At 41.7% G+C, this 23,936-nt stretch overlaps 1 long non-coding RNA gene across 1 annotated transcript in view; it reads left to right on the top strand.

Moving 5' to 3' along the window:
* The window catches only part of LOC307200878, a 47,105-nt gene extending 25,752 nt beyond the window's left edge, over positions 1-21,353 (top strand). Inside the window, exon 3 of the long non-coding RNA XR_013832462.1 lies at positions 21,177-21,353. This is a non-coding gene — a long non-coding RNA (uncharacterized lncRNA). The remainder of the gene's footprint in view (positions 1-21,176) is intronic.
* Positions 21,354-23,936: the final 2,583 nt, after the last annotated feature.

Here is a 23,936-nt window from a genome sequence, read left to right as displayed (position 1 = left end):
CGGTGTCTCCAAAAAAATTTACACATCACTTGAGAAGACAGACAAACTAATAACAGTGTACTGGAAGAAACAAAGATCCCCAGGGTCAAAGCAATGATTCTTCAACATCAACTTCATTGGACTGGTCATGTTGTTTGGGTGCCTGATTATCGTCTTCCAAACAACTACTCTATTCCAAACTTAAAAATGGAAAGTGTAATGCTGGTGGTCAACAAAAGAGGTTTAAAGACTGTCTCAAGTCAAATCTTTAAAAATGTAGTATAAACACCAACAACTGGGAAACACTGGGCTGCGATTGCTCCAGTTGGAGAACAGCCTTTACCAAAGGTGTCATGGGCTTTGAAGATGCTCAGAATGAAAGGGAGAAATGTGCCAAGAGGAAGGCATGATTGGCAAATCCACACCGTCATCAACTCCCACCCGGAAACCAATGTCCCCACTGTGGAAGGACGTGTGAATCCAGAATTGGCCTCCACAGTCACTTACGGACTCACTGCTAAAACTGTGTTTATGGAAGACAATCTTACTCGGCTATGAGTGATCGCCGAAGGAGGAGGAGGAGGAGAAGAAGAAGAAGAAGAAGAAGAAGAAGAAGAAGAAGAAGAAGGTGGTGTAGGTTCATCCAAACCATACATTTAAAGCCCATTTAAACCACATGGCTTCCCCCAAAGAATCTTGGGAACTTTAATTTCTCCATAATATCTGAATCAGGAGAGGTCATGAAAGCATTAGACCTGTTTCTGGATGCAGTGATTTTGTAGTTGTGCTGGGCCTTACAGGGCAGAAGGACTCCATTAACTAGTGGATGGACCATGTAAGATTTTCACCCTTTGTATTTGTATTGTTTCATTGTATTTTTAAAAATGTAAATTGCGCTAGAAACATAGCTGAAAGTGTGGCAAAAAAATACCTTAAATCCATAAATAACAAATATAAATATATCAGTTTGACAACACAAGCAACACACACACACACAAACTGAATTGGGCCATCAGGATCTTTTAAAAATGCATAACACAATAACACTGTGAGTAACAGATAATTTATTGTATTTTTAATTATAGAAATTCATTGTCGGACAGAAAACTTGAAAAAAGAAAAGAGGTGAACATATTGTTGTTGCTGTTTCATACTTCTGCGGCAAAATAACCAGTTTAGTATGTGGCAAACAGGCTTCTTCTGCTTTCACAGACACTTAAGCGATTTGTGCAGTGACCCACTAGATTCACTGCTCACTTGGAGACCTCTGTGTATGCATCAAGCCATCCACAGGCATTAACAATGAAGAATCCATAGCAGCCCCAGCTCACATGGAGATCTATGTCAACATTTGGGTCCCACTGAGTTTTGGAACTATAGACCTAATTAAAGTTTGACCCAGTAAAATCAGCAACAGCAACGCGGTCCATTTGTGCTATGTATATAAAGCGTCAGTGAGACAATGGAGTTGATTTGTATTCCATACATAAGAAAGAAATATTCATCAGGCATTAGATAAAAGGCATAGAACATATTGCATAATAAAAAATGCACCGAAAGGAGAAGAAAATGCAGTTCTGCCACTTCCTCAAAGCACTGTCTGTCCCCTGCAGCCCTTTTATGCTTAAGGCTAAAAGAAAAAGAAAGCCAAACTAAAATACTGAAAACAGGTGTAAGTTGACCCTGTGAAGAGCTGACAAAATCTGACTAGGTCAAAGGCCAAGGTCACTTGAATTGCAAGACTGCCTAGCCGATATTATTTTTGTCACAGCTCCAAATTGTTGATAGGTAGGGCTTTGAATCTGGCACCTGAGAATCATATGATATGATAGTCTAGTTATTAAATATGACAAGCAGAAAAAAGCTGGATGTTGCACAGCTTCCTTGCGATTAGTACCCCGTATTTTACAAAGTCGCTGCTCTGAATGCTGTAATGCTGTAATCCTGCCAAGACTCCTCCAAGAATTTGTGGATTTGAGAGAGAGAAAGAGAGAGAGAGAGAGAGAGAGAGAGAGAGAGAGAGAGAGAGAGAGAGAGAGAGAGAAAGAAAGAAAGAAAGAAAGAAAGAAAGAAAGAAAGAAAACCTTCCCAAATGATTTCACTTGTCATTTTCTATGGTGGTGGTGATGGTGGTGATGATGTCTCATCCAGGGTGGCTCACAATAAAAAAAATGCAGCAACGAGACAAAATTAAAACCACAACACAAGTTGCAATGTATAACTCACAATATAAACATAAATGCACATACGTGAGCATAACATCATGCGCACACTGGGTCTTCCTTCCATATCTATTTCATGAATTCTTTACGAATATTATTTATCTATATAGCCTAAGCCATTACAAAAGAAAATATCTAAGTTGTATATCCAGCCCAAGGCACTTTTGTGCAGTCTGTAGAATGGCTTGAGACAGATAGATAGAAAGACAGGCAGACAGGCAGACATGGTTCTGGTCCTCAGCAAAGGCAGAAAGAGGCTTGAAGAGTAGAATTTAAAAAAAACAGCAACCCAGTAACCATGTCAAGTCTCTAAAGCAGTGACTCAATCAATGACTTCTGGGAATCAGCTATGATGAGGGAAGAGCCACAGCTGAATATGGGGAGCACACACATTGCATCCCTGAGGTCCCCTTTTCAGAATCTCAGAATAGCCTCTGCCTGAGTCCCTAGAGGGCCATTGCCAATCAGTGATGCTCTTGATCGGTGATGTTCATCCTGAATCCCAGGGAACATGAAAGTTCCCCAGCTATCCCTGTGTGCATCCTCGCAGCTCTAGCTAGAGGAACATGAGGATATAAAGCCTTCAGCCATGAAACCTCTAAATTCAGGCCACGATTGTGCAAAGGAAAACCTTGCTCTTGCCCTCTAATAGCAGTGACTTGCAAACCATCTTAAAAAAAAACTTGCAAAATTGACTTAAGAACGTTGGGACGGTAAGGGCCTTTGTAAGGAAAACGGGATCATACAGAAATGGCATCTCTTATTGCCAGGCAGAACTGGTGTCGTCCATTCTGCCACCACAGCCTCCTGCCATCCCATGCAGTTGCATGTCTAGACCAAAGTCTCAGTTCATTCAGGGTGATGCCTCTGGCCCCACAAAGGAGTTAGTAGCATTTGAATAGGCACCAGCTTGTAAGAAGGCCACAGAGAGAATCACAGGGATGAAAAAAGGAAGTTACATGCCAAACATAAATGGTTCTCCCTCCTACCCACCTCACACAGCTAATTTTTGAGGAAAGGACTTTTTTTTTTTTTTGGGCAGAAAACAATAATCATATAAGGATTTGTCAAGACAGGCTTTGGCAGCTTCTGTGTAATACAGAGCAGAAGAAGGCAATGAAGATTTCTGTTCTGAAATGGGCCCCCTAGTCTGTGAAGAATGTGTGCATGATGTATAATAGATACCTGTCTGATATAATTAATTATATTTTTCCCTAAATTTAACATTGCCTGAAGGGGAAAATCATTTTGCTTGGTGAAATCCCTCATGCCACACAAAGTCTGTGAGCAAGCCAGATTTAATTGCTGTGATAAAAACCACAAGAAAGACCAGGTTTGCATTAAATCGGTAACCGCATCTAGGGAAGAACAGCTTTAATCACCTTTGAAATGGTGACCACAAGATAATTAAAGGGAAAGTGCTCTCATTAGTAATTATCCAAGAATATCAAATCTCAGTTTTCTCGTGAAGTCCAATTTAAAATGCCTTGGCATGGGCTTCATTTTTCCTCCTCTCTTTTTTGGAGGGGAGGTTATAAATCCACTGGAACTCTTCCGTAGGAGGGTGAGCATGAGTTCAAATAGATTGCTCCATGACTTTCACAACTGGTCAAGTGCATCGCTTGCTGCCTAGCAGTATATTCAAAGCTGTGTCAACCCAGAATTAGTTATTTATTTCCGAGAGAGAGCGGGAGAGAGGGAGAGAGAGAGAGAGAGTCCTTAGGTAGAGCTTCTGGGGCTGTTTATGAAGCTAGAAGACTGAGAGACTAGTGAGGACTTTGCCTGGTACCAAAAGGATAACAAGGTTGGGAAATTCATGCTAGAAACAGGTTGCCAACTCTCAGAAGGCTTATCTCAGGTTGCGACTTGCCTGACCTCAGATGGCAGAAGCACCTGGAGGAGAGCTTCCAGAGATGACATCAGTGTTTGGGCAGGTCGTCATGGGAGCATCGGGTACCTAGGGCCTAAATCATCCCATAAGAGTTTAAAGGTGAGCACGAGCACTCTGCAATGTCCTTTAACCAGAAGCCAGTTAAATTCTTCCAGTGCTAACAAGTGTTGTCCAGGATGACTGGCTGGCCAGTTGACAGGCTGGTAGAGCATGAGCTCAAGTTCTTATGTACCAGTCATTCCCATCTTTCAATCCATCTATCCGGACAAACAGGGAATCCTATACCTGCATTCCGACATGGTGCAGTCCAAGGAAGAATGTGCCACATCCATTTTCTAAAGTGTTCAAATCGTTCCATCTACTGTAGTTCATTTACTGGAAGATATCTCTTGCCCTCTTCTGATCTTTGCCAGATACCCTTCCTTCCTAATTCTTCTTCCCTGATAAGCCTTCCAGCCCTTTGTAAACCACTCGTCAATGCATGGTGATGGAATTATTTTTATTATCTACAGATGGTCCAGTTTATCCCTCCAGGAAGGGCCCACCACAGAGCTTCCTCTTTAGTTAGAAAATGCAGGCTAGCTCCCTTCGCACCTTCTGTGCTCTTTTGTGGTAGCTGATGTGCTCTGTCCCTCACACATATGTATTTATGCACAATTTGCATTACACACACGTGCACACACACAATTCCTAATGTAATGTGTCTTAGATACTACATAGGTTTAAGGTTTTTAGAGATTTAAATTCCCTACCCAGATGAAATCACTGAAATCCCATTGCCAAAAGGATATTTGGTTTGGAACCAAAACCAAGTATCTGTGATGCATTTAAAAAAAAAAATGTTCTTGTAATCTTTTAGTACTAGCAGGGAGTTGGGGAGGGCGGAATGTTGTTTTCCCTCCTATCTATATGGCTTGTCTTGGGTGTTACTTCTTGGCTTACGATTTCATATTGGTGAAAATTCTGCCTGTATATTGATAGGAATAATACATGGCATTTATACAGCACCTTCCATAGGAAAAGTCTCCGCATTTCACAAACGGCAAGGAAGTGGCCCCAGATGCCGACAACATGGCCTGTGATCTTTTCAGGCCTTGTTTTCTGAACTTTTACATGCCATATGAGCACATTAAAGTCAGGAAATGAATAAGTCTGGGACTTCACAGCATTAGGCATGCCTTCATGTTTGAAATCTGCAGCAAACATGGGCTCTATGCAAATGTGGCCAGAGGGGTGCCTGATTTTTTAAATATATATATCTATATATATTATTTTACAGCAGATTTGAGATTGCTTATTCTGCCATCATGCAAGGTTTTAGGCTTGTCTTGCTAGCCAGTATATATGAGCAACCTCGCAATGCGTTGGGAGGAGAGAGCGAGGGTCTCAAAATGGGCATCTCACGCTAGAAAAAGGAATATGGGTCAATCAGATTATGTACTCCCCATAGGGATGGTGATGATACGGTTCACCCCACATGCTGTTAGAGGAAAACATAAGGAGGGGGAAGGGCACAAATGCTGCTCCACACTTTACAGGACTGCTGCAATAGGCTTACAGGAAGAGGGGAAACTGCTAATGGAACTCCACTGCTTATTTTCGTATAAAACACAATGGAGGCCTGGAATCTCTAACTCAAGCTTCCGCAACCTGGTGCTCACCAGAGATTTCGAACTATTTCTTTATTTTATAGATTGGAAGCATTCCTAACCTGAAGGCCCCAGGGTAAGAACATACATAACCTCAACCAAAATTAAACAATAAAATTAAAACAGCATAAAACAAAATGCAATTTCATTTTACAAAACAAACACCAGGTAGTTGCTTATTTCCTTGACATCTGGTGGGAGGGCGTTCCACAGGGCGGGTGCCACCACAGAGAAGGCCCTCTGCCCTGTAACCTCACTTCTCTCAGGGAGGCAACCACCCTCGGAGCTGGACCTCAGTGTCCAGGCAGAACGATGGGGGTGGAGACGCTCCTTCAGGTATTCTGGGTTGAGACCGTTTAGGGCTTTAGAGGTCAGCACCAACACTTTGAATTGTGCTCAGAAATGTACTGGGAACCAATGTAGGTCCTTCAGGACCAGTGTTATGTGGTCTTGGCAGCCACTCCTAGTCACCAGTCTAGCTTCCGCATTCTGGATTAGTTGTAGTTTCCAGGTCACCTTCAAAGGTAGCCCCATGTAGAGCACATTGCAGTTGTCCAAGCAGGAGATAACTAGAGCATGCACCAGTGGCGTAGCGTGGGTTGTCAGCACCCAGGGCAAGGCAAGTAATTTGCGCCCCCTAACCCGTGGATTTGCGCTCCCTAACCCGTGGATTTGCGCCCCCTAACCCGTGGATTTGCCCTAACCCCAGATGTTGCGCCCGGTGCGGCCGGCCCCCCTGCACCCCCCACGCTACGCCACTGGCATGCACCACTCTGGTGGGACAGTTTTAGCAATAATAATTGAAAAAATAGAACCATGGCTTTGTCTTAGCTTCATTGTCAGAGGCATAAAGCCTGTACAAATGAGAAAATAGAGTTGGGCAGGAATTGCATAAGGAAGACCCTGCACATGGGCTTCCACTTGGACAACAGTTCTCCATCCTCCTCCCACTGGCCCTGCCCTAAAATTGCCTAGGGAATTGGGAGAATCCCCAGAACAGCACAGCTTTACATCATTCTTCTTGAGCTCTCCATCCGACTGTTGCTCCATAAAGCTTGGGGAGAAAGCTCTACATGATCTTCCCAGGTGTTCTCCCGTTGACACCCAGACCTGATTCGCTTCAAAGGTGAATCTAGTGCAATGTCAGTTTTTCTGATTGGCATTGACTGGTCAGTAAGCTTAAGACCACAGTCGCATTTCTGCCCATTCAAGACCTATCTCTAGACACCAACCTGGACTATCCCTGCTATCCCAATCATGGCAAACGAACTCACGGATTAAAACAAAAACCTTACTCCCCTTATCCCACCAGACAATTGCAGACAAAAACAGTCATCAGAGAAACATGCACACACACTCACACACGCCCTGTCAGCCTAAGCTAGTCCAAATAGCCAAGTGAGAAAACAATAAAGGAGCCAGCATATTGTTTGAGCCGCCTATTTATTAACAGATTTACAAAGAGGGACAGCAACTTGGCAAAAACCTTATTGTTGGAAGGGGGGGGGGGGGTTGAACGTAATTATGACATTCAATTATTCCATTAAGTGAAATTAGCTATTCTTCTTGGGTCTTTGGAAAGAGCAAAGCTTAAAGCCCATGATCTGAATAATTAGGTCAGTGTAGGTGATTTCTGAAGAAAAGTCTGTCTAGACTGGGATTTTTCTAAAAAAATAAAAAGTTGTTTCAAGACTTGAAGGCTAGGAGTGTATGCGTGTATATATGTGTGTGTGTGTGTGCTCCTTTGAATTCTCAGGGTGGTCATGTTAATAGGTTTGCCCTGGCAGGTAGAGCAAACTCTGGATCAAGGTGTGGCATTCCCGCTTTGATGTTGGCTGTCACGCTTGACTGCATTTGGATCTCTTTGGCTGCCATCAAGTCTGTTGTCCTGGGAGACCAGGTAAACCAGAGCTGTTCTCTTTGACAATCCCTCTTTGGCACAGAGGGATCTTTTATTCAAGGAGGTATACAGGGGGGTTTTGCCATGTCAGGTAAATGAGTACATGATAGCAGCTTTTAACATTTAAAAAAAAAAAACACACAACAGCAATCCCAATGCAACATTTCTCATAAAATCAAGAGGCCTTGGAGCAAGATGGGAGGAATCACAAAAGTATTTGATCAGTTGGTCACGATTAATAATAGGTGTCGTAACAGGAAAGGTGCTATATAATAAAACTGAGTAGAAGTGGGAAATGCAGGAAAGACAGGTCTGTGCCCCAAGGAGCTTCCAGTTAAAGTTAATAGCCAGTTGTGGTATTAAATTTGAAGGGATGGGCTGTAGTCCAGCTGTAGTCCAGCACCTGCTTTGAATGCCGACGGTCCTTGATTAACACCTCCCGGTCAGAAATCAGAAAGTCTCCTACCTAAACTCTTGCAGAGCCTCTGCCAATCGCTGTAGACAATACTCAGCTCAATGGACGGATGGTCTGACTCAGCACAAGACAGCTTCCTGTGTCCCTTTGCTCCTAAACATAGCAAGAAAAGTTTCCTGGCCATAAACCTAATTAAGATCAATATTATAAAGATCAAAAAATTCCAGTTTTTGGCCTGGTCACGGCTGATAAAACAGAGATACCAGCGAAGACTGAGGTGGCAGAGATGTGCTTTTAAAAGTTATTAACACAAACTATAGAATTACAAACCTCAGAAGAATATGTTGAATGTAGGATGAGATCTGACACACAGGAGATGGAAGATTTTAGGTTTAGATGCAAAATGGAACTTTAATAGTCTATTGTAGCAGACAAGCAGTATAAGATGGAAGGCAGCCGAAATAAGCATTACAGCAGGATAACTGGAAATGATAGAACTAATATATACTAGATTAGCAGACAGCTAATCAGTTTACTCATTAGCTTCTGAGATCAAATGGAAAACAGGCCACTCTTACAACAACATATAAGGGGAAAGAAGGGGGGGAAATAGATATAGTGCTGAGAGGAACTTGTGTTTGGATGGATTGGTGCATTTTGCCTCTAATACTTGTGAGTGGAATATTCAGATTATTACATAAACTCCTTGGGTGATGTAACGTCCCCCTATGACATGAACACTTATTTGTTTACTGAAGCTCTTTCGGCTGAAAAATAAAATAGTAAATAAATCCTTTCTGTCAATTAATGGTGGCATCTGTTGATTAAAGTACCTCAAGGACCGCCTCTCCCCATATCAATATACCTTCCACGTGATGAGAGGCAACATGAGAATAGGCCTTCTCTGCAGTGGCTCCCCACTTGTGGATCGCTCTCCCCAGAGAAGCTCACCTGGTGCCTTCATCATGTATCCTTAGGCACCAAGCAGAAACATTCGTCTTCTTCCAGGAATCTGTGGCCTTTTAAACTGGGGGAGGTATTTGTTTGTTTGTTTGTTGTTATTTGTGGGGGGCACTATTGGGTTGTTTTATTTTTATTAGGTATTTTGTGGTTTTATATCTTGATTTTATTCTGTGAATTGCCCTGATACCCCAGGGTATAGGGTGGTATATAAATTATAATAATAATAATAATACAGTGGTACCTCTGGTTGCAAACAGGATCCGTTCCGGAGGCCCATTCGCAACATGAATAGAACGCAACCCGCAGCGGCATGTCTGCACACACGCAGGTTGCGATTTGCCACTTCTGCGCATGCGCATGATGTCATTTTGCGCATCTGCGCGTGCACGAGGGTAACCCTTTCCGGTACTTCCAGGTCACCGCGGGATGCAACCTGAAAAAAGATATCATGAAGCAAACGTAACATGAGGTATATAATAATAATAATAATAATAATAATAATAATAATAATAATAATAAAGATTTTAAAAATAAAATAAAATAAAAAGCACTGCAAAGGGATCTCACACACCCTTCAATATAGCAAAAGAGCACACATGTAGAGTTTTTGTCCTTTGTGAAATCATGGGAACATAGGAAGGTATGTGGCGCTGTTGGTTAAACCACTGTGCAGCTTGGGCTTGCCAGCAGTTCAAATTCCTGTGACGGGGTGAGCTCCCATTGCTCTTTCCCAGCCCCTGCCAACCTAGCAGTTTGAAAGCACACCAGTGCAAGTAGATAAATAGGCACCACTCCGGCGGGAAGGTAAACGGTGTTTCTGTTTCACCAGAAGTGGCTTAGTCATTCTGGCCACATGACCTGGAAAAACTGTCTGCGGAAGCAGACAAACGCCAGCTCCCTTGGCCTATAAAGCGAGATGAGCGCCGCCACCCCAGAGTTGTCCACGACTGGACTTAATTGTCAGGGGTCCCTTTACCTTTACCTTACACTGCCTGGCTCTCCAGAGTTTCTAGATTTCCAGACAGAATTCTTTCCCAGCCTTACCTGGGCATTTGGGGAATTAAAACCCTGCATGCAAAACTCCAGACCCTCCCCTTCAAGCTATGACCCTTCCTCAAATTCATTTACTGCAAATTCTTCAACTGGTTGAAAATCCTAAATCCTTAGGATTGTGGTCCACTCCTTCCCATTTCAGTTCCTTTAATGCAGTGGTGGGGAACCAAGATGCATTTTTATATATATAAAAAAGTGTATATCTGAACAAAATACATTTAGAACTGTGTACTTTGAGATAAAACACATATTTAAATAAGTATTTTGAGATAAAATATGCACATAGATACTTATTTAAATATGAATCTTAATATGGGTCTTTAAATAAACAACTCAGAAATTGGGTGGAGTAGACTTACACATGAGCAAATGCAGAATTGACAAGGACTAGAAGACAGACATAGAACCCTTTAGGTTCAGACATTCCCACAATAAGAGATGTAACAAGGCTTTCCGTTTCACCCTGTATTCTTCGCATGCAGCACTGTTTCCAATCTGCTGCAGTTTGCCTTCTGCCAAAAGCTATGTCCACCATAATTACATATCTTGCACAACCTGCACAATTAACTATATAAATTGTGCTGTTATTACATTATTCCACCCCATTCAACTCAATGCAGAAGAAGTACAATGCAAATTCAGGAGGAGGAGGGATGTAATAAATGAGGTATCATTTTCAGATTTGCTGAATTAATTTCTGCTCTGGACATGGGACGAATAAGCGAACATGATCAATTCCCCTTCCAGTTCCCACAATTATCTGACACCCATAATGAAAGGAAGTGGTCTTTTGCAATACTTTCTGAAGCACATTGCTCAGAAGTGCGTCCAATGAGTCCAATGAAACATCCTTAAGTAAGTGTGTAGGAATACAAGTTGACGTGATCGGGCAGCGGCTGTTAATACAGATCCAAATCTTCTCCAGACAGCCGCAAGCAGATTGTCCTCTGAATATTTGCTCATATTTATTGCAGATACAAATTAGTTAATACAGTAGGCCTATGTGTGTATGAGAGAGACAGAGAGAGAATGGGGTGGGTTTTTTAAAAAAATATCATCAATTTAACATTAATTACCTAAATCTCTTTTAGGATGTACAACAAAAACGCCCGACATTTGTGTCGCGAAGATTATTATATTATATTGCCAAGTCACAGCATCGGCTGCTCTGGCAGATAGGATTCAAATTCAAATCCAGGCTAAAGACACGACAACTGTCACCCTTGCCCAGGAAAGCCCTCTTAGGTTCAAAAAGTTAGCTGTCCCCCTGCTTGCCTGCATCAAATCTGCTGCTGATCCCTAGGAATCGCTAATCCAGACTTCTTCCTCACACAGAGTTGACAGGAAGAATAAAGACATTGTGTCTTCGCAGTAATTCAGACTAATAATCACACATTCGTGAAAGAAAATTAGGGACAAATGGTTAACTCTTTCTCGTTCAGCAGTTTGAGGCCTATTATTATTATTTTAAGTGAACTCAACCAAACCCGTTCAAAATTTGTTATAGCAGGAGGTGCAGAAACTGTGGCTATCTGTATGTTGATGGATTTTCTGCTCTCATCACCCCAACCATTGTCCATGATGGCTTGGGTGGATGGGAGATGGAGTCCAACAACATCTGGAAGGCTACAGAGTCCGTCCATACATATTGTAAGCTAGTATGTCAGAGTAGCCATCTTTGCCCTTGATTCCCTGAGATCATTCTTGGGTTGTGAAAATGATACATTTTTTCTATAGGTTCTCCTGTGTCCCCCCCCCCAAAAAAAACTTAGAAAATTCAAGAAAGTTTCATTCAAATCACTTCCTTTGCATGTTGGAAGCATGGTCTAGAAATTCAGAGCAGCAGAATAATCCTCTGGAGAATGACATAATGTACCGTAGATGAGCTAAGTCCTATTAAATTCCATAGGACTTTAACAAGGGTAATAGATCTTCACCTTCTTCCCTGGTCCAACATATACATGCACACCTAACATATAGACATTATTCTTAATAACCTGCTATTCTTTGTCTCACAAAAATAGGGGAACCAGATGGAATGAAAGGGACGAGTTGAAATGTAGCCGGATTTACATACGAATGTTATGTTTTCATTTCATTTCAGACCATGCTTAAAGGTTAATATTAAAAGCATTAGCGCAGTCTCACTATTCCTTTCCAAGATACTTAAGCAAATTGCCAGTATATGGGAAACAATGTAGAAGTCAAAGAATTTTTTTAAGTAGGATTCCTAAGCATGAGTATTTACAAAAAGGCATGTATCTTAAAAGTAAAAAAAAAAAAAAAAACAGGGAGGGGGTAATATTGCCAATGGGTTGGTGCTGACTGTGAGAGAAGTGAATAGTGCTGAAAAAGATAATACATAGACAAAATGCTCCTCAACATTTATTTATTTATTTATTACACTTTACCAGGCCTCAGGATATTGTTACTTAATCAGTTCGGTGTAAACTCTGCCCAGCCCTGTGATAGAGAGGTTTTTTTCCTGCTACACACTAAACAAAAGTTACCTATCCCTTCTGACATTTGTATGCTGACCTTGCCAAAGCTACAACAACCAGCAAAACCAGAAAAGAATTGTTTAAGTCACAGTGAACTGAGGTGTGCCTTGACATCTCAGTATGAGCGAGCAGGAGAAGAATATGAATGCTGAGAGGAAAAGCTCTTGTTTACAAACATTTCTCTTTAATAATTAACCGCTTATGGAAGGAAATAGCCATAGCTACGCAATTGGCAAATTGACTTATGTTTAAATAATGTGTCTAAAGTTTGACTGAGCACAGAAGTTCAGCTTTAAATAAACAAATAGTACCGTAATGTTATAGTCATTAAATATAAACCAGCCACGGTCATGTTATCCTGGGCTGGTATGCTCAGCTTGTGAAGGCTCATCTGAATTTCCTATTCATTTCCCTGACCACCGCATCCAAATTGTGAAAGGGTTCGTGGCATGCCAGGAGAGAAATCATCCCATTAATCACTTTCTGTTCTTCAAATGGAAAGGGATCCTTACGCCAGCCTGCAGGAGAAGAGCACCTGGACAACAAATTGCAAGCATAAAATAGTTTTGAACAAGCACTTTGAACAGTAGTCAGCTCTCCAGTTTTTCAACATTTTCTTGACGGAGCGACTTCTCCAATTAGCTGGGTGGCTGAAGCAGGCAGCATGATGCTTCCTGCATGATGCCATTCTGTTGGCTGCCCTGTTTAGACCTACAGGACCTCTGACTGGCTCTCCTGCATTTTTTGCCAAAGTTTGAAAGACCTTTCAGGTCTGCCTCTATTTTCTGTGCTCTTCTCTGCATAATGCAGACAGCGCAATGATTTGGCAGCCCCGATAACAGGAATTCAGGCTTGGCCCTGTGGCTGGTGGTCAACTAGATTGGACACTGGCTGAGGGCCAGACTGACCTGGCCATACTGTCACTCCCCACCAAGTCCATTTGAGCCTCTGGGTGGCTGTTTTAGCTCTGGGTGGGCAGTGCCACTTTGGTCTGGGAGCAAAACCTGGCTCCCATCTATGGTGGCTGCCCACCATCTTAATTTACCCAACATGCAGTGCGACGCCGCAGTCTATCAATCGAAAAGCTCTGATCATAGATCTATGAAATCATCCAGAGTACCCTCAGCCATTCCATTGCACCCTAATTGTTCATTCCCCCCAAGTTGTCATGAAAATGGTTGAATCCCCTAAATCCATATACCCCATATTTTCCCAGTGGGTTACCAAGTCTAGTTGGGCTCAAAGCACTTCTTCGTTGTGGGGAGCATAGTAATTAGCATCTGCTTGGAAAAGACAAATGGATCATGTGGGCAAATACTGAATTATGTTCCAAGGAAGGAGAAGACAGGAGAAGGTACAAGAGACCACCATTGACAGGGTCACGAGCAGGGAAAAGTATGATACAGGAAGGTCAGAAGAGGAGAGGGGGTGACAGAGAGCTAAAAGGTCTCATTCTCTCTCAGCCCACTCATATCCCACCAGCAAATCTTGGGTAGGTTTGTCAGCTTGCCCCCTGACCTGGTAGTGATTTATCGACCGGCAGGTCAGTCTGCTATAAAACAATCCATCTCAGAGCCGAATGTGTGGTTCTGTGCCTAGTGTTGGGTTGCAAAGACAGAACGGCTGATGCTGCGATACCAAATGGATTGCATGGTGTGCTTTCCACACCAAGGATGCGCTAGGCAGCATGTGCATCATGCCCACTTTTCTGCAATCCTACCCAACCTTTTATAGATGGGAGGATGGTGGAAATTAAACAAGGGTGCATACTACCTGATATATCAGAGACTCTTGGTGTAAGTCTCCTCACAGCTAAACTAAGTGAGCAATTGTAGGAGACTTGGCAGTATCACAAAATGAGGGTCATGATAAGTTGAGAATCCTCTCTCTGTTTTAGCTGAACAGAAATGTGGACACTGTCGCATGGACCCTGCTCCCCCAACCGGTTTTCCAAATTTGACTCTATATTTCATTAGAAGAAAAATTAAACGGCTTAATCTGCTGTGATATATTATTATTCAATATTACAATTATTCTCAGCCAATGTTGGAGCCTTAGTTAATGGGTGGAATACTTTCTTTTTCTTTTTCCCTTCCTCAAGCCCCATTAATTATTGCTAGTTCAAGGGAAAATCCTGGCAAGGTGGTAGGTTGTGGGGGGAATTATTGCTTCTTGCATCTTGCTCTATTCTAATATATTGTAGATTTTTCAGTTGTACAGCTCTCGTGGCAGAAAATCACTATTAGGGCTATTTCTATAATTTGCACATCCATTACTCTTGAATGTTTACTGAATACTTGCCCTCCCACCAATTGTGCTTATTAGAGGTTTCTTATCATAACACCAGCTTAAACAATGTTTCTCCACAATGAGATGCTCACAAAATCACAAGAGTATTTGAGATGTGAAATACAGTCTAGGTTGGCGTTATAAACTCAGAATGCTCAACTATGCAAATAGAGAAGACAGTGGAAGGAGATGATTGGTGTACTGGGTTCTGGCATCAGAATGGCCCTTCACTATGCAATGAAAGTGTTATTCCTAGAGGGATGAGACATTTGGGGAGTTCCTCAAACAAGCCAGTTACCTTTCCGTTCCTCCCTAATGCTATTTTCCCTGCACATTGTCACAAGGCTGGTTAGGTCATTCTATTTCCCATATTACAGAAAGGGCATTGAGGCCGTGGCATAACTGATTCCATACATTCAAGGCTGGCCTAAAATATTTTGCAGGCAAATGACAAGATGGCACTGTTAAACATAGTAGGCAGTTGAATGTGACATAAGCAATTATGTCACAGGGCAGCATCCTCCAATGCATTTGAGGGGGGCAGGCTAGCTTAGGGGGCACAGGGCATGTCACATGGTACACACAGCCTTGTCTGTTCTGTTCTAGGCAGCTCAGCCAAGCCTATACACTTGGGTTGCCATGCTCAAGAGAGCAGACCCATTGAAATCAATGGGTTTAAGTTAGCCACAAGTAACTTTGGTCCATTGGTTTCAATAGGTCTAACTTGGAGTATGATTTAATTGGATGCAACCCATTGCAACGATAACAAATCCTTTCAAGTTTACAGTTTGAAACGAAGGAAAGAAAAAGCTAGGGAGAATTGAGAATGTGATAGGAACTGCCGGTAGCTTGGATCTGAAGACATCGGGACTCACATTTCAAAACTCACCCTCCCACCCTCCCTCCCCCCTTCCCCCGCTTCCAGCAGATGGCAAAGCTTTGGATGAGCCCCAAGTGATGTCTCCTTGGTAGCGACTGACTTGTGACCTACAGGACAATGGCATCACAAACTATCCAGAGACTTGATTGAGAAACCACTCCAACATTTCCATAAGTCATTCTGCCATTGCAGATCTGTCACAATTTTGTCATAAAGTTTGTAAAATTCTACTGACATCGTGTCATCTCAATAAACGCAATGGGGAGAAAATGAGTTAGGGCAGGTGTGAGCACAGATTTCAAGCTTAATGCGTGGGCTGTTGCATGTCTCCTGCCATAATCTAAGCTCTTGTACTTGATGTTTTTTCTGGAGCCGTGGTGAACTCTTCGGTCCTTTAAAACAATCATTCTCACTTGATTAATTTAAGCCAAAAAAAGAAAGAAAAAAGTTAAAATAACTTGGCTTCACTTCGCAAAAGTTTCTCCTCTTTCTCCTCCCTCCCTGCTTAGGTTAGCTTTTAACAAGCAAAGCAACCTAACGCTAATATTAACTCTTGTAGTTATTCTATCACAAGCTTCTTTCCATTCCATTGCTTTAAAGATAATGAGTACTTAAGGGGGTGTGGGGAAGAGTACTGTAAGAAATGGGAGTTGATAGAGCAAATGTCTTCTGTGTGGGTTGTAGGACATGCCTTTTGATGGGCCTCAGATGGATTGACCCATTGCAGCAAATGGAAAACCACTTCTCATCTTCTGCAGTCTTCTGTGCTACCAAGCAAGGCACATAGTCTCATATGTAAGAAAGGAGTGACTCACACAGGTGAGCCAGCTCCATGAATAAACATGGTGTTGACTGGAATACATAAGATATATCTGTAGTTCTTGTTCTGTGATGCCAACCCTCCCAACGTTTCCATCAACAAGTGATCAACGAAATGGAAACTCACTCTTAGTGATCAGGACCATCAGTTGACTTGGAATAGATTTTGCCACAAATTGTAATCTATGTTTCCATGAATACTTAGAATGAAGATCAATATTTTGATGTTGCCTTGTAGAAGCACAGGTTTCCCCCATAGCTTTTATTATGTTTTATTGAACAGGGAACCTAGCTCACCAGCACCCATAGTCAGAACTATAAGATTCTCTTTGTGGCATGAATTAATAGACATGTCTGAAGTGACTCTAAATAAGGTGTTGAATGTGTCCTGGTATTCCTCAATGTTTTTGAGTCTAATAGTGCACAAGCAACTAGTGCTGTTGATTTCAAAACTTTCTAAAGTGTTCACAAGTGATTAGAGAGAAATCTACACAACCAAATGTTCTCAACAGAATTTCTACAGTTTATGGCAATGAACTATAATGAGTGGTGTTGAGTGCTAATCCTACTCAGAGGAAATCCAGCAAAGTCAATGGACATGACAAATTTAAGTTCATTAATTTCAATGGGTATACTCTGAGTAGGGCCTAGCTGAAAACAAACCATAATGTATTGGGGGAAAGGCATGTCATTAATTTCCCAAATGTTTAGAAGATGATGATGGTGCTTTTGTAACGGCAGAAAACGGAACAGCTGATTTGTAAGGATTACACTTAAATGTTTCTGTTTGGTTCAGAAACTGAACAACTCAAGTAGCATTGGCTTGTCTACCAAAACATAACTGAAATCAAAAGAATTCTGTGGTGGTGATGGTTATTCCAAAAGAAAAATATTTATATTTTCCATATCTTCCATTATTTTTAATTTCAGGCCTTTGGGAAAAGAAAAACTTCTAACTTTGATCACCCCAAATAGTTTGGTGCACAACTGTTAAACATACACCATGCATGAATGACATCAGTTACACTGTATGTGTTCACTCCTTACATGTGAATCCAATAACTAGAGGATGATGACAATGATTATTTTATATCCAACCTGCTTAAAAGTTTTGTTACTCAGAATCATTCTAAAGCAATAGAAACAAAATATTATTGGCAAAGAAAAGAAGTCGGAATTTTGCATACACATTTTGAGAAAATTCTGTCTGCTTAGCGTGAATGTCCATATATTTGGTTTAAATGTTTTCCAAAGTAGGCTAAGGGTTTTGTCACGGCACAGTTGACACCATGATAAAAATATTTACATAGCCCCCAGAACAACCCCCACCCCACCCCAAGTAACTTTATCCTAAATTGGCCTTAGGTTTCACTGAATATAAATCCTCAGTTCAATTATTCCACATTCTGTTTCCCCCCTATTCTTTCAGATGCCAAATTGTATACTAATATCATGGCTTTTTTTGTACGGTCTGTCTCAGATGAACACAACAGGTTTAGATAAATATTTGGTTTCTGCAGTGAAGGCTTTCTTATGGACCACTACTCAAAAATCATTCTCTAGGAAATAAGCTAGAATTTCAGTTTGGCATACTGTAGTGTAGAAACTGGTTGTTTCGTTTATGCTTTAGAAAAGAAAAGCACAGCAGCACTCCTGTGAGATTTTAGTTTTGATATTTCCTGAAAAAGCATGCCATAAGCTAATTTAGTACCTCATTATCGTATTAAACATTGTTTTGCTTGTTTCTGGCTGAAGAATTTTGTGGTGATCTCTAGCAACAGTCCTTAACAAAATATCATTCTGTCTAAAGCAGATATATATCCCTGAGCAGTTTAGCCCCGTTTTGGATAAATTAGCACCTCAAACATTAAGAAAAATACCACAAATATTATGGTTACAAACTATAAACATTTCAGTATCTCTATGGGAAATTTGTATAACTAACCACAGTTTATTTAAAGTACCATATAATTTATGAATTAAAGACTATAACCCTAAAATTAATAGTGTTTTTAACATTTGCAAATCCATCTTTTTTTGCTTTAATAAATTTTGTATTCAGATTCACAGTGTGCAATACAAAATATTGCAGGTTTTCTACAGAAAACTTGGATTCCCAAGCTGGCAAATTAAACCTGAGCATGTTTCTTTTGACCAAATAAAAAATAAAAATAAATTTAAGAAATAGGAATTTGAACAGGTGGCATCTGTGAAATTAATCAGACTCAACTGTGGAAAATACACAGCGTTAATTTTCTCTCTAGGAAGACACTTAAAAAAAATGCTTAGAGTGGAAAGCAGTAAAAAAATAAGGAAAAGGAATAAAGACTGCTATGGTTCTCAAGGCATTTTGGGGAAACTCTTTATCGAGTCTGTTTAGGTGAAATTTGCCTCAAACAGATTTGACGAAGAAGCTTTAAACATTTCTCAGTATTAGTGATGGGAGAGTTCAATTCAGCTGACACTTAAAGGCAAACCTATGAAATTCACACTCCCCGAAACATAGCCCTCCTTAAAAATTCACACTTCTCTGAATTTTGCAAAGCATCTCTCCAGCCATGTGTGCAACAATGTGTACATATACTAGGGGGAAAGGGACTTGAAGACACATACTGTATGTTAGGGGAAATAAGTTACAAAAATGCCTTATATTTGTGAAATTGCTTTGCAAAAATGTGTATCTTAGGCCAAACACTCACACTAAAATGCTGGTGAGTTTTTATCAGAACATTAAAACACACACAAACTGAAGTGTGGAAGGCTGAACTTTAGGTTGGAAAAATGAGAAACTGTGAGAAACCAAAATGGACAGGTTTGCCCATCCCTACACATGAGGAAGCTACCTGTGCAATTGCTGTATTTGGAGAGCTTGTGGCTACACAGATATTGCTGCAAACTTTCCTTGTCAGTTCACTCAGATACACAAAGAATGTGCCAACTTCAGCAGCCAAAACCCCACAGCAACACGACTCCAATCTCTCCACTCTTTACCTGGAATATAAGTCCCACTGCTACAAAGCAAGAATGGATGTTGCGGATCATAGATCAGGGCAATGCAAGAACACATGCATTGCGTGTATAAGGCTCAGTCCCTGATATCTCCAATCAAAACCTGAGCAGGTGACAGGAAAGAGCTTTTCCTGACAGGAAAGAGCCAGTGTGATGTAGTGGTTAAGAGCGGTAGTCTCGTAATCTGGTGAACCAGGTTCGCGTCCCCACTCCTCCACATGCAGCTGCTGGGTTTTCCTGACAGGAAAGATCCAGTGTGGTGTAGTGGTTAAGAGCAGTGGACTCGTAATCTGGGGAACCGGGTTCACATCTCCACTCCTCCACATGCAGCTGCTAGGTGACCTTGGGCCAGTCACACTTCTTTGAAGTCTCTCAGCCCCACTCACCTCACAGAGTGTTTGTTGTGGGGGAGGAAGGGAAAGGAGAATGTTAGCCGCTTTGAGACTCCTTCACGTAGTGATAAAGCGGGATATCAAATCCAAACTCTTCTTCTGATACTCTGGCAAGCCATTGCCAGTCAGAGTACACAATGCTGGGCTGGACAGAGACATAGCCAGATCTGGTATAAGGCAACTATTGTGCATTCCCTAGCTCAGGAGTTCTTAGCTTCCAAGAGATTGTGATCTACTCCCACTATAAATAAACTGGCAGTGATCTACCCATTGGACTGGCTAGAGTTTTTTTTGGGGGGGGAGAATGACCAAAGCTTTTTTGAGGGGGAAAGAACATAGCTGTTGAGCTTTTTTTAGAGGAAGAGACCATGGTTGTTAAGCATTTTTTAGGGGGAGAGACCAGAGTTGTTCACCTTTTTCTATTTTTCTTTTTTCACACAATCAACCAGGATCAACCAGGGACACCCGCAATCGACTGGTTGGACGGGTCTGCCCTAGCTCAATGAGCACCAAGTCGAAAAACATTTCCTTGCATTCCAGGCTGCTATAGCTATAGTAAGCATGGCTTATCTCCACATTAAATGGTGCACTAGTTAGCTTGGCAATCATATTCTTCCTGCTATTCAAACAAGCTGGGGGAGGTGGCAGCGGGTGGGGGTGGGGGTGTAATCTTCCTAGAGATTAGTTCTAAGTGGGCAGCAGAGTAATATTGCCCAATATCAGCACCCAGGTTATTCAGATAATCTGCTCGCAAAATATATACAACTGTTAAATTGTACGGCGATTAAATTGAAAAGCAATTAATTTATTAAAATAAATGCAAAAGGCCTTACATAAAAGGAATACAAGTGTTTAATGATGGATTATAAAGTGGAAGTTAGGAGGGAAGTAAAAGAGAGAGGGAGAGAGAAGAGTGTGCCTGTCTCAGGGGTTTCCTTCACAGCCTGTGATACTGATTTCTGACTTCGCCTTCATGCAACCTGCAAGAGCTAATAAATTCCTGGCTCCCCTGCCTGGGAGCCAGGGCCGATTAATATCTGCCTACCTTGTTACCTAATTCATTATGGAATAGCAGTTAATTTGATTTGATATTATTTTAATAAAATTCTGTAATATATTAGATTGTTTCAGGCTATCAAAATAATTTTCCAATTATTACGGTTACTCAAGCAAGTCTCTCCCTCTCTCTCTTTCCCCCCCTTCATGAGCGGCAGTTGGTCTGACTCAGAATACATTAGCTCCTACAGCTTCATCCTGGCCAGAGGAATACCAAGTATATGCATGATTACACCAGCAACATTATTGCCAGTAATGAGAACCTGCAGATCAAGGGAAAGAGCCTACAGATTGATGGGCAATTATAGCCCCCCTGTGACGTCATGACATTGGCGATTACCCTTCATCCACAACGGCATTAACGCTTCATCAAAAAAAATATTTTTAAAAAAATCTTCCGCTTTGCCGATACCCTGACACTAATGGGCCTGTAGCATTAGACTGGAGAGCTGCCACATAACAAGGGACGACACGTAAGGATCTCAAAGGTTTTCTTCAATGCGCCGTATGCCAAGCCAGACCAGACATCGGAGGAGTTTTCTTGTAGCTGTTGGTCAAAGATGGGGCTATTTTGTTCTTCTTTCCCAAGTTAGAGTCATGGATAGAGCTTGATCTAAATAGGAAAAGGCAGCCAAAGCAAACTAGCAGGTGAACACCACTTCCGATCCATTTAAAATTGGCACCATGTGTCATAAAATGTCTGACTTGCTACATGAGAGCACATTCATCATATGCTTCTGGAGTTGGCACCGTAATGTGGAAGATCATCACATTCAGATATCTGGGACTTCTGTCAGGATTTCATGCTACCTCATCCTTTCCACCGCATTCATTTCCAGCAATACAAATCCAGTCTGAAGCATCAAGATTTTTTCCCCCTCTCCCCCCCCCCCTTCCCATGTGCAAATACAAAGCAGCAATAAAAATAAAGCCCAAGAGCCCAATTTTTATTTCATGAAGTCAAAATGACGGTTCTAATCAGCTTCATTGACAGATCAGTTGCATCCAAATGCGGGCTGAGCAGGAATTTTTAAGATTTGTAGTACAACCTGAAACTGTATAAGCACTATCAGAAATGAAGGGTGATTAGTTTTTACAAGCATTGTCCCCAGTTAACCTATTTAATTGGTTGTAAATTTGAGGAATATAGTTGAGATAGGTCTGTTAAAAGTGAGAAAAACAGCCCCTGAATAAGCATGGCCTCCCTCGTGTCTTTATTTTGATCTTAGTGTAATTGACTACCTAAACAATACCACAGTCAGCAGCTCAGATTCGCAAATCTGGGCAGTGTATTTAAATTAACCAAGGACATGAGAACAACAGTGGAATAAAGCTGGAATATGTGTTTACCGCTCCATTGAGCTCCCTTGGTTTAGTCCAGTATGGCACTAACTAGTGTCTTCCATCAGTGCAAATACTGTCACCTGTGCAGTGGAACTCTCCCTGCCCCTATGCACCCCCTAAATGTATTCTGGAGTTTTCCCCAACCCTCTGGAGCAGATATGGGGAAAACATAGGGCGTGTTTGTGGGGGGGGGGAGAGGAGAGAGTTCCATTGCATAAGCAGAAATCATTGTACTGGTGGAATACATTGGCTGGACACTACTGTCTTCTGTACAGTTTTTACTCAAGTTATAAATACTAGCAAATTATCTTTACTAGTCCCAAAACTTTTAACTCCTCAAACTCTAAGCCATACCCTCCAACATTTATCTGATCAAAATAGGGATGCCCCATTCCATAATGATAATTTTACTATTTATACCCCACTCACCTTACTGGGTTGCCCTAGCCACTCTGGGAAGCTTCCGACATACAGTGGTACCTCCAGTTGCGAACAGGATCCGTTCCAGAGCTCTGGTCAGATCCCGAGGTTTCCGCAACTGGGGGGACCACTTCTGAGCTTGCACGCATGGTGGTAGAGCACTTCTGTGCATGTGCGTGGGGCAAAAACCCAGAAATATATTTCCACGTTTGCCGCTTACGTATCCCGAAGTTTACGTAAGCAGAGAATCATAGAATCATAGAATCATAGAGTTGGAAGAGACCCCAAGGGCCATCGAGTCCAACCCCCTGCCAAGCAGGAAACACCATCAGAGCACTCCTGACATATGGTTGTCAAGCCTCTGCTTAAAGACCTCCAAAGAAGGAGACTCCACCACACTCCTTGGCAGCAAATTCCACTGTCGAACAGCTCTTACTGTCAGGAAGTTCTTCCTAATGTTTAGGTGGAATCTTCTTTCTTGTAGTTTGGAGCCATTGCTCCGTGTCCGCTTCTCTGGAGCAGCAGAAAACAACCTTTCTCCCTCCTCTATGTGACATCCTTTTATATATTTGAACATGGCTATCATATCACCCCTTAACCTCCTCTTCTCCAGGCTAAACATGCCCAGCTCCCTTAGCCGTTCCTCATAAGGCATCGTTTCCAGGCCTTTGACCATTTTGGTTGCCCTCCTCTGGACGCGTTCCAGTTTGTCAGTGTCCTTCTTGAACTGTGGTGCCCAGAACTGGACACAGTACTCCAGGTGAGGTCTGACAGAGCAGAATACAGTGGCACTATTACTTCCCTTGATCTAGATGCTATACTCCTATTGATGCAGCCCAAAGATTTTCAAAGATTAAAAAGGAAAGGAAGGAAAGAAACAAGAAACAATAATGATAAAGTTACATCAAAATATCTTACACATTCCTCTGAATCTCCTGACTCCCCCCCCCCCAATGTCATCCATGGGTCCTCTTAATTCTGTTTTCATTAGCATATCAGTACTTCGCTAACATTTTCTTCTTCCTAAATTATCTGTAGTTTCTATTACATTACAAATTCATTTAAAACCCTGCTAACATTTTAACCTGTTTACAATAATTTTGTATATACATTATATACCTTTCCCATTCTTCTTTAAATTGCTTGTCTTCTTG

The sequence above is a fragment of the Podarcis cretensis genome (assembly GCF_951804945.1).
Source record: "Podarcis cretensis genome assembly, chromosome: 1".
In the NCBI taxonomy this organism is placed as follows: domain Eukaryota; kingdom Metazoa; phylum Chordata; class Lepidosauria; order Squamata; family Lacertidae; genus Podarcis; species Podarcis cretensis.
The sequence above is the reverse complement of the archived record's forward strand: the minus strand, read 5'-3'. Positions and strand labels throughout refer to the sequence as shown.